At 44.7% G+C, this 14,059-nt stretch overlaps 1 protein-coding gene across 2 annotated transcripts in view; it reads right to left on the bottom strand.

Annotated features, from left to right (window-relative positions):
• AUTS2 (activator of transcription and developmental regulator AUTS2) overlaps window positions 1-14,059 on the bottom strand; it is a 1,204,224-nt gene that overhangs the window by 356,313 nt on the left and 833,852 nt on the right. The gene's annotated exons all lie outside the window — the stretch shown is intronic.

Consider the following 14,059-nt stretch of genomic DNA (forward strand, 5'->3'; position numbering starts at 1 on the left):
GATATTCAGTCAAGACATGGGCCTGGTCCTAAGGCAGCTTTCGGTTTCACAGTAGAAGTAACGTGATCAGAGATAAACCTACTCCGTGAGGATGACACTTCCATGGAGTGGAGGAGAGACAAAGTGCTGTGAGGAAAGGACCAGGCCGTTGGGGAGACCAGGCTGGCAACCCTTATGCTGTCTAGACCAGCAAGATGCATGGTTTGAGAAAGGGCAGAGCAGATGGCTTCCCTGGTGGCACAGACGGTAAAGAATCCACCTGCCATAGGGAGATCCAGGTTCAATCCCCGGGTTGGGAAAGATCTCCTGGAGAAGGGAATGGCAACCCACTCCAGTATTCTCACCGAGAGAATCCCATGGACAGAGGAACCTGACCAGCCTCAGTCCATAGCGTTGCAAAGAGTCGGCCACAACTGAGCAACTAACACACAGAGCAGATGGCACAGCGACTGTGAAGGTAGAGCTGACAGGACTAGACGACACGTGGGTGTGGAAGCGAGAGGGACAAGTCTAGGATGATGCCAAGGGTTTTTAGAGTGGCCACCTGGACAAGGGAGTTGATGCAGCTATGACCAGAAACGGGAAATAAATTCGCTTATAGAGCAGCCGCCGCTGGCTACATACCCACAGCCATTCGCAGTCCCCCTTCTCCCACGTCTGTACCATCTCCTAACATTTCGAGACCAAAAGTCTCCATTTCCCAACTTCCCTTGCAGCTAAGGGTAAATGTAAGACCCAGTTTTGGCTGGGACTTGAGGATATGTCTGCTTACGGTTCTGGAAAACCCTTTCCTCTTCACAAAAAGGAGAAAAGCAGAAGCACTGCTTCTTTCCCCTCAACATCACTGCATGAAGATGCAACGTCCAGATCTGGGGCAGCCATTTTGCAAAAATGAGGCCAAAAGCTGAAGCACAAAAGCAAGGGAAGAAAGATCTTGGCACAACTGAGACATGGGAACCAACTTCAGAGCAGCCAGGCTTTGGAGTGTTTTGTTCAGATAAGTCAACAATAAATTAACATTGTTTAAACCACAATTAGAGAGTTTTCAATTGAGAGTAACAAAACCACCATCCAAACGTGGACATCTACTAAGACTCAGTCTGGGGACTAAACTGCCTGCGCAACACGCATTTAGGAATTCCCATGGCAGCCTCACGGCCTGCAACATCGTCTGCTCTTGCACTGGCTCCTCAATGCCACAGGGTTATCAGAGGTTTGGTGACAGTGCTTTAACCACTGCCTTCTCAGCCGAGCTCCCAACCTCAGATTGTGTAAACTGACTTTCTTCTGCCTGAGAGACTGCTCTGTTATAATAAGTCAAACCAGCTGAGAAAGAAAATGGGTTGGATGAAGACCTCGAAGGCCTCCAACAGCAGAGGGTGAGGGACAGCAGTTCTCCTGACTGTGTGGCTTCTCCATTGCCCTCAGTGAAGCCTTCCTTGAGGTTCTGAAGTTCCTGGCACATTTTCAAGAGTGACAGAGCATGATTCGGGAGGCGTGTGGAAGACAGAAGAGGGTTTTGCCAGGCAGGCTCATCTTCCCAGATGTTCACAGCCCACCTCGTGAGGTAATCAGTGGCAGCTGAAGGCAGGGGCAGAGCATCTGCCCACACCCCCCAAGGACTGGCGTGCAGGGGGCAGATGAGTGGGGATGATGGTGGGGGAAAGAACCGCCGCTGTCCACACCCCCTCCCCCCACCCGAACAGCAGTGTGTCCCTGGGAATGGTTATTCCTATCAAAGTGTTAAGCTTCCTGCTTTCCAACAGTCCAGTTCTAATTTCAAGGTCCACTTAATTCTGCATCAAGTAATTACTGATATACCCAGAAGCACCTTGTCTCCAGAGTTAAGCATATGGTGAAGAACTGAGACCTACTGGTATCCATTATGGAAGCAGCACGGATGCCAAGCCGATTAAAAATGCTCAGGCTCCCCACACAACATGCCGGGTGAGTGACAGCCCCTCGACAAGGCCAGTCGCAGAGTCTGCCAAAACAGTCTGTGCTGCGCTGGGGCCCACATGGTGCGCTGAGAAAACAGTTCCATTTCTGGTATTAAATTCCCATACTGACCCGAGGACTTTGCCGTGAGCTCAGCAGGAGCGCACCATCCAATTTACAGCTCCGCTCTCTGGAGCCTGGAGTGCCAGCCCCTGGCAGAGACGAATGATGGTCAACCCCTCCAGCTCATAAATTATGCAAAGGCAATAAATGCACTCAGCAAACAGTGCCGAACGTTTGCCTAGCCTGGCTCCTAACACACTCTGTAAAAAGCCAGAAGCTCGACACATACAAGAGGTCTATTCCACTCATAAAGGGGGTTTGTTGACAACCCCAGACGGAAAGCGAGCCACAGTCCTAAGGAGTCTTTCTGCTTCACTGGCAGCGGTTTATGGGCCTGCTTTATGAAAAAGGGAGGCTGTTTTATGGAGTCGGTGTGGGTAGAATTCATGGTCTCAAATTCACATTTAATACACTGTAAGGCTTTCACACCCTAAGTTCAATATGGTGTGGATTTCTGGCCAAATGATCCTTTGTCCTGAAAGGTTAAAAGAAGAGGTGTCTGCTCCCCACTCCCTAGATACCCACTCCAATTTATGAGAGTTCACACGGAGCCACCTCTTGAGTCAGGTTTATGTTCTGCATGGGGCTGGGAAATGGAAAAAAGGCATGTCAGATACAGAAATGCGGTCCCGGCTGATTTGACCGTTTTAAGCATTTTGACACCAAGGTCCTATATTGGTTTATTAGCAAACAGGTTGCATGCTAACAACCAGCTCGAGGTGGCAGAGTACTCGCCATGACTGGATTTCAAAGCCCTTTGTGAACAGCTGAAAATCCTTTCCTCCATTTTAAAAGCCAGATGGGGAAGAATTCTTGGCCACTCAGCCTTCAGACAAAGTCATGACCCCGACCCACCACTGACAAGAGAGGGAAACAGGAGGCATGAAATCCAAGCCACATGCCTGGAATGCAGGATTAGCAAGCGACCAGTTCCTCACCTGGGTACCTGCGCTCATTCCAACCCATCACACCCAACTGCCTCTTCACCTCTTCTTCCTCAAATCAGACCAAACCTTTGGAGGCAACTTCTTCCTTTCCCAGACAAGTCTTGCCTCTTAAACCCAGAAAATAACCAACCAATCCCTACCCCAATATTTTCTCTTTTTGAAAATTAATACATATGTATTAAAATACATGTTCAAAAATCACCCACCAGGGACTTCCCTGGTGGTCTAGTGGCTAAGACGCCTTACTCCCAGTGCAGGAGACCCAGATTGGATCCCTGGTCAGGGAACTAAATCCCACTTGTCACAACTAAGAGTCCACAAGTGTCAACTAAGACCCAGTACAGCTAAATAATTAAATAAATGTTAAAAAAGAGAAACCATCAGTGTACCATCTACAGACAAACACTATTAACACATTTGCACAATGTGGCTCAGCTGGTAAAGAATCTGCCTGCACTGCAGACCTGGGTTCAATCCCTGGGTTGGGAAGATCCCTTGGAGAAGGGAAAGGCTACCCACTCCAGTATTCTGGCCTGGAGAATTCCATGGACTGAATAGTCCATGGGGTCGCAAAGAGTTGCACACGACTGAGCGACTTTCACTTCGCTTCACATCACATAATTCATTCCAGCCTTTCCTTCATTCTCTTCATCCTTCACCCACAGGTTTTAAGAAATGAAAACAAAGGTTACTATTTGGTAACCTGCTTTGTTTTCACCAAATATGTACAATATTTTAGTTTAATGAGTAAAATTTGCCAGTAACCCATAGGCTGTAGCCTGCCAGGCTCCTTGGTCCATGGAATTCTCCTGGCAAGAATCCTTGAGTGGGTTGTCTTTCTCTTTTCCAGGGGATCTTCCCAACCCAGGGATCAAACCCAGGTCTCCTGCATTGCTGGCAGATTCTTTATCATCTAAGCCACTGGGAAAGCCCTCAGTCATGAGGAAGCCCACTTTTCTACTTTAACTTTTCACTTTTGTTTTCACCCAATATATCCAATATTTTAGTGTAATGAGTACAATTTGCCAGTAACATCATATTTTTTTTAAAGGCTGCACTGTAATCCACTGTATGGGTTGTAAATAATCTAGTAAAAAAAAATTTCCTAGTGCTGGAAATTTGGAATGTTTCCACCGAACATGCTGGAATTTCTCCCTTGTACACACTCACCAATGTTGCTCTTTCCTCATATCTGCTCAGGGTCCTTCCTTTTCGACATATTCATTCATGTCATTGTCTCCCTAGAGTTGCATGTGCAGGTCTATCATTTCTATATGATTTCCAGGGGAGTCTTTAAAGAATCCCTCAGCTCCAGCTAACATGTGTACGCTGAGACTAAAAAACTCTCCATGCCTACCATTTGCCAGCTGTGTGACTTTGGGAAAGTTATTTAAACTCTCTGCCTCTCAGTTTACTTCTCTGTAAAGTGTGGGTAATAATGGCATTTCCCTCCTAGGAAAGTGAGAATAAAATGAATTGATACATGGAAACAACTTAGACATAGTACAGAGTAAGTGTAGACAATTAATATTAACTGTTACTGACTTATGTTTCGTTTGCTCCACCCTCTTCCTGAAGCCCTAGAAACATCTCAGGTCAAGTATCCATCAAAATCCAGACTCACCATTTTCTGCTCAGCCCACAGCTGCCCCCTCCCAGGCTGTGCTTGGTGATGACATCACCATGCAATCACTCAACTGCCCGAGCGAAGAGTCTTGTCATCATCCCTGACTCCAATCTTGAGCAGATCTATCTTCCTCTCTCACCCCGCACCATCGATTCTGTTTTCTGAGTCCTCTCCATCTTCACGGCCATCGCTTTCCTTCAGGCTTTTATTTTATCATTGCAAGAGGCTAATGACTGCTTTCCAAGGCCCAAGGTCTCTTTTGTTTCTGATCCAAGTCTTTACTGAACAGAGTGGATTTCCTAAATTCCAATTTGCTCATGACACTTCCCATGGCCTAGAGGGCAATGAAAACACTACACGGCTTCCTGGCTCTTCCACTGCCCTCTGCTCCTCCAACCCAGTGCTTCTCGGGCTTTCTGAGGAGAAGGACCGTTTGTTTTTGTTTTAATTTTCAACATGTTGTAGACCAATACTTTGTAAGATACAATAAAAAATAATTGCTAGAAAAGTGGAAAAGGAAAGCAAAGACATATAAAAATGTTATTAGATTTAAGAGATATAAAATTATTCTACTAAATTGCTGTAAAAGTTCCCAAATGCTTACTCTCAACCGCTATACTAATCTCGCAGTAGGCAGTTACAGAGAGCTCACAGGCTGGCTTTGGTCTGCATCCACGCTTGGAGTGGTATAATCCTGACACATCCAGTCACACCCCGGTACACTGGATCACACTCTCAGGTCTTCCCATCTTTGCACTTAACAATGTCCTCTGCCTGGAATTCTGTTCTTCCAAGTTTCCCCCTAAAAACTTATAATTCACCTTTAAAAATACAATTTCCTCTGAGTCTTCCAACACTCTTCTTGGAATTGAGAATTCTTAGAATTTCAGTACTCTTTTTAGAATTAATTGCTTCTGCCTCCATCTCTTATAAAACTGTGTTTTCACTGTTGGCCACAACAGTCTTCCAGTTGGAGCACGGGCGCTGTGTTGGTAAGGGCAGTGCCTCGTTCATCTTCCTCCAGGCCTTGAGACACAAGCAGACGCTCAATCATAGTGATAAATCCATCTCACTCACCTTTAGAATTCCTGATTTCATGCAGTTTAAGCAAACGCTGATTTAAAAGACAAGTAATTCTAAAGAAAGACAGGCAGAGGAAACACTGACTAACTTAACTGCTTAATACAAAGGAATGTGTGCTTGAACACAGCAGGCAGGGTAAAAATGATCAGCAGAACCAAGAGAGGTGGCCGCTGGCTCAGTGGTGAAGAATCCACCTACAATGCAGGAGACACAGGAGAAGCAGGTTTGATCCCTGGGTCAGGAAAATCCCCTGCAGAAGGAAATGGCAACGCACTCCAGTATCTTGCCTAGAAAATCCTATAGACAGAGGAGCCTGGCTGGCTACAGTCCATAGGGTCACAAAGAGTCAGACATGACTGAGCACACATACACACACAAGAGAGATGGGGCCCAGAAGAAAAGATGTTATTGTTTAGTGGCTAAGTTGTGTCAGACCCTCTTGCGACCCCATGGACTATAGCCTGCCAGGTTCCTCTGTTCGCGGGATCTCCCAGGCAAGAATACTGGAGTGGGTGGCCATTTCCTTCTCCAGAGGATTTTCCCCAACCTGGGGACTGAACCACAGTCTCCTGCATTGGCAGGCTGATTCTTTACCACTGAGCCCCCAGGGAAGCTCACAGAAGAGAATATCTTCCATTAAAAGGCCTGGACAAAACATGATTATGATTTTATTGTATCTGCACATCCTCAAAAGCAAACATTTCTCATTGCCATTTGGGAATCTCAGTATGTGTGTTTTAAGACTCAAACAGAAATAAGCCAAGGTCTGCAACACCTCTGCCTCATTCGGGATGAAGAACAAGATGGAATTCCAGGGACCTGGTGATAGAATGCATTCTTAAGCAGAAAGTAGCAATCATTGAATACACCACACACAATGACATTGAGGAGGGCACTGTTCTACATTCTGCTCAATGGACCTTGCTGGAACAGTTATTTCGTGTCTCAAATCCATTTATCATTGCCACCAAAGATGTCAGGGCCGAACACCATCACTGAACAAAGTTATTTTATACTTCTTTCTGCCTAAAGGAAATGAGAGGAAAATGAGGGAGAACCCCACCTTGTAAACGACAGCCCCTAACATCAGCACAATTTCACTTTGCCCGCAACAAAACAAACAGATTCCCCTTTGGGGCAGGTGGTTTATCTAAGACGGTAACGACATCCCTCACCTAAAAGCAATTTCAGAAGAAGCCACCTGCAGAAAATATGACACTTATTTTCTTATTTGAGGAAGTGAGGAAGTGGCTTGGTGACTACAAACATGTCTGCCACCATCTTCCCATCTGCCCAGTTCCACGTACATGAAAAAGAGAACGGGCAGCTCTTTTGCACCACATGTGGCAACTCTGATGTTGTCTGTCTTTCACCATGCCTTAAAACTCTCATTCCACATTGTTTACGTTGCTCTCATGCCGGCTTTTGACTGTAAGTTAAATTTAAAGCTATGGGGGCCCTAGAAATAAAACACGTATTTTAATCCTGAAAATGGTTAGGGGTTTCTCAGTATAAAATGATGTCATCGGTTCCTTTCCCCCTGTATTTCAACAATAACTATGTCTAAGCAAATAAAATAGCTCAGGGGGGAAAAAAAAATGAAAGCCTAATCAAGGGCTTCCCTCTTGGCTCAGATGGTAAAGAATCTGCCTGCAGTGCAGGAGACCCAGGTTCAATCCCTGGGTCGGGAAGATCCCTTGGAGAAGGGAAGGGCAACCCACTTCAGCATTCTTGCCTGGAGAATTCCACAGACAGAGGAGCCTGGCGGGCTACAGTTCATGGGGTTCCAAACAGTCAGACATGACTGAGTGACAAACATTTCGAATCAAGAGATGTGTGTGTCCAAAGACAGTTTAAAACATAAGAGTACAGCTTCTGATAGTCACATGTACATATTTCAAAATAATATATCAATCTTCAGCTGTTCAGCAGGTAAAATCGAGAGCAAACTTACAGAAACTTATGGAATTCTGGTAACTTTATCATTCCTATATGGCAAGTTTTCTGAAGCTGGCATTTTTGCAAGTTCTCAGCTTGAACTGGCCAGAGTTCAGACAACCCATGTGATCTGAGGGGCCTAAGAGAAGACTTCTTTTTCCTCCAGCATCTCTCAGGTGATCACACAGTTTCATTCAAAAATTAATTTAAAAGTGACTACTGTGTGCCAGGTTCATTTTGACCACTGATTGCCAATCTATTTCCAGAAATCAAGCTGTCCAATTTGAAGTTTTCCAGCCCACAAGTTAATTTTCAATATTTTTTTTTCCTTTTAGTCACTTGGAAATCCAAGTATAGGAGAAAAAAAAAAAAACTATATGCTGTAAATTTCCACTTAGCTCATTAAAATACAGTAGGGTTTTTGGAAATAGGGGAAGAAATGGATATTTCACAAATATTTGAAGTGTTCAGCACTTTTTTTTTCCTTAGAAGAAAGGAAGTGACATTTTGCCAGGCATAAACATACATAAACCCCAAAGATGAAACGTACTTAAACCCCAGAGCTCACAAGCCTCGGTGATTGCCAAAATGAGAAAAATGAGTTTCTTGTCCAAAGGTAAAACTGACAGGCTAGGGCTGGGTGATTTGTAAACCATCTCTTTTAAGCTTAAGCAACAGATCCTTTGCCTCCTTGTCATTGATTTACTGATTCTAAGTCATCAATAGCATTAATCCGTACCTGCCTGGGGACCTATTACAAATGACTTTGAAGATGGTGTGAAGGAAGAGTTTATTATAAGACCACAGCGTTATTACCAGGGAGACCTTCTCCACTACCTTGCTTGGCAGGATTCTATCTGTGACAACCCCCAGCCCAACTTCCCCCCTCATAAGGCTGCAGTTTTCTCCTTCTAGATTCCGGTTGCTTGTTTCTTTGGGTGGGGCCTGAGTCCCCCTAGGTTTGCTTCAACTGTGGCTTGGTTCTCTTCAGAGTCCTGGGTGAGCTAATAAAACCCAAATTTGCTGATGAGGAAAAAGGAAAAGTATGTTATGGGTTAAAATAATACAAGAGTCTATTTTTTCCGCTGTGTTGTGATCCATAGAAATCACCCTGAGCCTTTTCTCTTTCTTCTCTGCCTGGGAAGCCAATTGCTTTGATTGCAGTGATATGAGCTAGCTAAAATGACTTGCCCTTGCTTGTGAGGCAAATGGAACATGCTAATAGAACTTATCGCATTACCCGATGCAAAAGTGCCATAGCTCATTACTTTAAGATAAAAGGATATCATTGCAGACGGCAAGCAGAATTGACTTTCTGAGGCCCGACTTGATGATGATTTAATCAACTGCTCTCTTTCACTTCTCATCTCTGCGCCTGTCGGTTTCACAGGTGCCGTTAAATGAGACACTCAGAAAGTGAGCGGAGGGAAAGAAATTGCTGTCATTACTTTTCAAGAAAGGAGGTATGCAAATTTTCGACAGAAAGATTGCGTTCATAATGGGCCTGGTAAAATACAAGGATCATGCTTGACAGGTGAGGGCAAGCCATTTGTATGTCCTTAAAGCAGAGCAACCTTCCTCGTTTAGAAATGTGCTCAGTAAGAGAAACGACAAATGAGAGGACTGGCGGGGCCAGAGAGCGGTGGGGTGGGACGGGCCACACAGGGCCTGTGCTGGCCAGAGTTACACCAGGGGGAGGGTGCCTCAAATCTTAGGGAGCCAGAGGAGCAGCTAACAAAACCTGGTAGCTCTTCATCTGAACCAATCTGCCAACGAGCTCTTGAAAGACCACCTTAATCTTCTTCATCTGTATCTGTGGAGCCAGCTGGCCTGGGTTCAAATCCTACCTAGATGGCACATGAACTGTAGGACCTTGGACAAATTACCTGTCTTTCTGTGCCTCAGTTCCACTATCTATCAAATGGGGCTATTAACAGTATCAAGCTCAGGAGGATGTTGAGAACTTTCATTGCATTAATAAATATATTTTATACACACATGCACATATGAAATGGGCTTCCTAAGCGGCACTAGAGGTAAAGAACCTGCCTGCCAATGCAGGAGACATAAGAGCCTCAGGTTTGATTCCTGGGTTGGGAAGATCCCCTGGAGAAGGGTACGTCAATCCAATCCATTATTCTTGCCTGGAGAATTCCATGGACACAGGAGCCTTGTAGGGCTACAGTCCATAGGGTCGCAGAGTCAGACATGATTAAAGTGACTTCAGTTCAGTTGCTCAGTTGTGTCCTACTGCTTGCGACCCCATGGACTGCAGCACACCAGGCTTCCCTGTCCATCACCAACTCTGGGAGCTTACTCAAACTCATGTCCATCGAGTCAGTGATGCCATCTAACCATCTCATCCTCTGTCGTCCCTTTCGCCTCCTGCCTTCAATCTTTCCTACCATCAGGGTCTTTTCCAATGAATCAGTTCTTCCCATCAGGTGGTCAAAGTATTGGAGTTTCAGCTTCAGCATCAGTCCTTTCAATGAACATTCACGACTGATTTCCTTTAGGAGTGACTAGCACATATACATAACAAATATTGCGTCGGCCAGAAAGTCTGTTTGGGATTTTCCATAGGCTAAGATGGAAAAACCCAAAGGAACCTTCTGGCCAACCCAATATATATATATGCATGTGTGCATATTCAGTAGCTAAATCATGTCTGACTCTGCGGCCCCATGGACTGTAGCCTTCCAGGTTTCTCTGTCCATGGAATTTCCTAGGCAAAAATACTGGAATGGGTTGCCATTTTCTTTTGCAAGTGATTTTGACTCAGGGAGTGAACCCAGGTCTCCTGTGCTGACAGGCGCATTTTTTACCCCTGAGTCACCTGGGAAGCCCCAATATATATGTAATAAACATAAAAGGGATTAGAACTGTGCCTGACATACAGAAAGCACTCAAGAGGTGTTAAAGATCATTTGGTCATTTATTATGCAACAAAGATTGAGGTTTCCATTTAAAAAATCTTTTTAAGAGTATGCGTGCCAGGTGGCTAGAAATCTGACTGGTTCTAGTTTAGATAAAATGGAATTCTCCCCGGATGTCACATATATAAGTCTTGCTCCCAGCAGATGGTGAGTTCTTCAGAGAGTAGTCTGGTGTCCCCAGATTCATCAGAGGGCCCAGTGCAGTTTTAAAGATCCTGAAAAACGCTCATCAGCGCTTTGATGATTTGTGGGTTCCCTCCCTCCCTCCTTCTACACATTACACAGATCCAATACTTCCTGTGGAACGCCAGTCCTTTGAGGAAGCTCCCCTGAGCAGGAGGAAATGTCTGCCTTTCTCTGGGAACTTCAGGTGATCACCATGTGCCCCAGCCACGGGGAGGCGTGGGGGAGCCACTCCACAAAGACAAGCGTGGCTTGAATCACCTTCAGGAAGGCAGAATGAATCTGAAGAGATTAGATGATCAGAGAAAAATGAACAGAGGTGTTTTTTCATACACTTTGCCTTCAATAGGTAATTGTTCTATTTTCTCCAACACGCCAAGTAAAAGCATCTTTCTTAAAGAGCTTGTAACTCCAAGTTCTTTTTCCCTAGGTAATGAAGCTGCTTCAAACCATTCTTCTCTCCAGCCCCTAAGGTTGTGAAGCACTGAATGTAGTTTCTGCTTTCCATGCTAAGTGCACCTTCAATTCCCTGTCAAAGGGACAATGTCCACCTGTGGCAAAAAACAACAACAACAACAACAACAAAAAAAACAGAAAAAGGAAAAAAGAGGAGGACCCACAACAGCAGAGCAGCTCCAAGCTGTCTTTTTCAGAAAAGCCTGGTTCATGAAGTACACTTCACATCTCTCTGCAGCATGGCTCTTTCTGGGTAGGGATCCTCCCTAGGATGATCGCAAAAGCATTTTCCGCTAAAATGAAAGCCAACAGCTATCAGTCATTTAAAATGAATGTCCTGACAACAGCCCTGGGAGGGAAGTATGGTGACCCCTAATTTTCAAGATGAGAAGTTAGGCCTTCCAAGGGCAAGAGGCAGTATAGGAACCCAGTTCTGTCCTCCAGAGTGTGTGTTCCCAGCAAGTGCAGCAGACCGCCTCACGCTCTCATGTACCATGCAGTGCAGCCATCCAGCTGTGAACTCTCGAAGATGCGAACGTGTCCCTGGATGCCAGTGGTGCTGACCTGCTGTACTTATCAAGGTACTGTACTGGAAGGTTCAGATGTTTCATTTTTAAGTATTATTTGTGTGAAAAGTATTATGAACGATTACAGTACAGTACTATATAGCTGATTCTGTTGGTTGGGTACCTAGGCGAACTCTGTCAGACTTCTGGACAACTGGACTGATGGACGCGCTCTCGAAATGGAACATGTTCATATGGAGGGGACATAGTGTACAAAGACATTGCTTTAAAAATATCTTCCTGACTGACGGCTCAGCGGAGGGTAAGTAGAGGCAGGCTGAGACTGAAGAGGGTGTGGTGCCTATAAGCAGCAGTGAACGCAGCACATCAGCCACGCCTCCACTCTAGCCCAGACGGCTCTCCCTTAAGAGCAGGACCGAGCACAGAGCCCGCTCATTAAATCTGAGGCTGACCTCGGTTCTGATTCTGACCCGTCCATTTAGCAGCCAGGCAATCCTGGGAAAGGTACTTAACATCTTGGCATGCATGCCTGTGCTAAGTCCTGTCATGGGACCCCATGGACTGGAGCCCACCAGGCTCCTCTGTCCTCAGAATTTTCCAGACAAGGATACTGGAGTCGGTTGCCATTTTCTTCTCCAGGGCACCTTCCCAACCCAGGGATGGAACCCAAGTCTCCCTTGTCTCCTGTGTTACAGGTAGGTTCCTTCCTGCTGAGCCACTGGGGAAGCCCCTAGTATCTTGGCACCTACTCTCTTTTCTTTAACCTGTAAAAGGGGACTATACCTACTCCACCAGACTTTTGTGAAAATGAAATAAGTTCAAGCATATGAAAGCAGCCAGAGAGAAATGCTAATAGTTTGTTTTTTTCCAACTCTTTCCTAAAAGATATGTTGTATCACACACAGAAATGAGGTAACTTAATAGTCATTTAAATGCTGGGTTGGATTTTTGTATTATTTTATTGCCAGAGGGAAAATCATATTCTGCAAGGATTTCTGCTTGGGAGGTGTTTGAAGACGTGATACTATGCTGCACAAAAGCAGAAACAATAACCTAAATAAACAAACAAAAGCAGAAACCACCACTGCCTCTCAAAGAGAACAACAGGAATCTTCCCGGTAACAAATGGTTTTATTTCATGCATAAAATACCAACAAGGAAAGACGCTTTAGAATTCAATTTACTAAGCATTCCTTTTGGTTCTTACTGCATAATTCTGAAGGTTAACAGAATTTGGACTTATTCTTCAGTCAAACAGTAGTCAGTAACCCTATGTAGAAGGGCTTCCCTGCTTGCTCAGATGACAAAGAATCTGTCGGCAATGCAAGAAACTCAGGTTTGATCCCTGGGTCAGAAAGATCCCCTGGAATAGGAAATGGCAACCCATTCTAGTATTCTTGCCTGGAAAATTTCATGGGCAAAGGACTGTGGCAGGCTACAGTCCTGTCCAAGCTGCAGAGAGCTGGACACAACTGAGCACCATTTATTCTTTTATTAACCCTATGCATAGGGCCTAAGTAAAATGTATAGATCTAAGATGTGGAATCTATACTTGTAGATTATGCAGTGTGCAAATTATGACTTATGCTTTGACATCATTAAGATGTTCATTCAAATTCAAACTGGCAAAATAAATAAGTGGACACATACACAGAATAAATATCAGAAACTCAAGTGATTATCACTGTAACTAGGAAAGCCAGTCATTTTGCAATTTGTCCAGAGACCTTGACCAATCAGAATTAGGGGCTATTTGGATAGCCCTTTGCACACAGTTTATTTATATGCAAGATCTGTTTAAGGATGGAGCTAAAAAAATCAGCCAACAGAGTAACCTTGGGAAGAGACCAAACTTTTGAAAGCATTGACTTTGGTAACTTCAGAAATGGTGAATAACTGAGAGACTATAACTAAAGTGCTCATCACTCAGTGCGCACTCAGCAGTCCAGCAGAGGAGGTCCACCCACCCTGGCACACAAGGGCATGTGTGTGCCCTTTTCCACAGGTATGGACTTCTCTCCCCAAACCTACCTCAGAGTTTGCTTGCATCTTGCTCTTCCTAAACCTGGCCCCTAGTCCATGCTCAATAAATATGCATGAAAGAATGAATTCATAAACTATATGAGTCAAACATCTCAGGGAAAGTGTCACAGAAAGTGTTTAATTAAGGAGACCAATGACTAAACAGCGGTTGATGGAATGGATGCTAATGTGTTCAAAGGTGGTGGCTATCTGAATGCATCTATGAGAAAGAACGTCAGTATAATTTCGAGATAAAAGTAAATCCTAAAAAAAATAACA

This window comes from Ovis canadensis, chromosome 24 (genome assembly GCF_042477335.2).
Source record: "Ovis canadensis isolate MfBH-ARS-UI-01 breed Bighorn chromosome 24, ARS-UI_OviCan_v2, whole genome shotgun sequence".
Taxonomy (NCBI): Eukaryota; Metazoa; Chordata; class Mammalia; order Artiodactyla; family Bovidae; genus Ovis; species Ovis canadensis.